Genomic DNA, 1,763 nt, shown 5'->3' with positions numbered 1-1,763 from the left:
ACACTTTACAAAATGAAGTTTTATATCATTTTAATTCGAAAATCATGAAATTATATATGTATTTAAATTTACAAATGTTGTAACCACTTCGTTAACATAATATAAAGTTTGCTTTAGTGAGACTGAATGAAAATGGACAAAATTAAGGAAATGTTTAATGAATTATAGTTTTACAATTTAAATTAAACACTTTAAACTCTATATAAAATGCAAAAGCAAAGGTCAAAAGACTAAAAAAAGTAACAATTTGTTTTTCCAATGTTAAAATTAGAAAAAAAAATTCAAATGTCCTTTTTCTTTCCGTTTTATAAACAAAAAATGCACCACAGAAAATGTCTACGACCGGGCAAAAAAGTAAGCTTATGGTGTTGGCATTGCAATTTTATCCAGCAGTTATGCCGGTCCATTAAAGTCGTAAATAAGCACCTGTTTCTTGATTTGTCACTCAACTGTTCGAATACAATAACAGTTGTAAAACGCATTTTTGTGTACAAAAATTACTTCGTTTCGTTATCAAAGTTGTGGTTAGTTAAAATATTCATTTCGTTTTTATGCCAATGTTATCATGAACAAAGTTTCAATATTATTATAAAAATATTTTATCATAAACTATCCGACAAAGGAGGCTGATTTCCCCAGGTTTAAAAAAGCAAGGTGTTGCAATACTTTTTTCCATGTGTATATATTCCATCGTGTCAAAATTGTGTATCTAGCACTAGGAAACGATATTGCGACCTTGGCTATTTGTTAATAGGTCATTAGAAAAAAGAGAATATCATGTGACTTTTCAATATCAAATAAGTACAATGAAGTATCAACCCGAGACATCAATATTATACCAAGAGCTTTAAAAAGCCTTTTCATCGACACTTATTTATATACTTTAAGTGAAAAAAAAAACATGTTTTATGCGGTATGACATAATACGAATTGCTATACCCCATCTGTTTTTTTTAATTCAAATTGTATTTAAACTCGTCAAACGCATACATCCGAATTATCGTGTTTCGTTTCAGAACAATTACACGTAGACATATTTGTCGAAAATATATTAGTGTTTGAACATGTTGAACGTGTCAACTAATATGATGCAACATTTTATTAAATTAATAAAGGTCAATCATTCGGTCTAAACTAAATTTTGACTTCATAGTGGATGGTTCCGCATGTGATACAATTTCCTGATACTGCACATACATGTAACTAAGTTATTCGTCTGTGTCTTGGTGCCCTTGAAACCTCGCCAGTTGAGAGTGTACATGTAGAAGCTTTCGAGTCTTGCTCTATCATAGACGTTTATAGCTTGTTGTTTAATATGCTGTCAGACAGCATTGATTACAACTGTGTTTTCATTCCTATTTATTTATTTTTGAAAAAAACATGATAACAAACTTCCTCAATTTGATTTCGTCCAGAACCACATTTAAATACCTTTGTTTTGAAATATGTTGCCCTTTTATGGAAACTTCCAAAATCAAATTTGATATTTTTATTGTATCCGTAAATACAATTATGTTGAAACAAATTCTCTTTGGAACCTACAACATTATGCTGAAATAAAATCCAACAAATCTGAATTTTCAACAGTTTATACTGATTGATCAAAGGATAAAGTGGCGTCAGTTCCTATCTTTGAAGACAGAGCTGCAACTCTCCGCTAACCATTTAACAATAATATTTAATACATACGTCTCAAGATGTAAAGTTCATGCCTTAAGTTCTTTCAAATTACTATTGCAGTATATAATTGGAACATACAATTT

The sequence above is a fragment of the Mytilus trossulus genome, unplaced genomic scaffold, assembly GCF_036588685.1.
Source record: "Mytilus trossulus isolate FHL-02 unplaced genomic scaffold, PNRI_Mtr1.1.1.hap1 h1tg000233l__unscaffolded, whole genome shotgun sequence".
Classification (NCBI taxonomy): Eukaryota; Metazoa; Mollusca; class Bivalvia; order Mytilida; family Mytilidae; genus Mytilus; species Mytilus trossulus.
The sequence above is the reverse complement of the archived record's forward strand: the minus strand, read 5'-3'. Positions refer to the sequence as shown.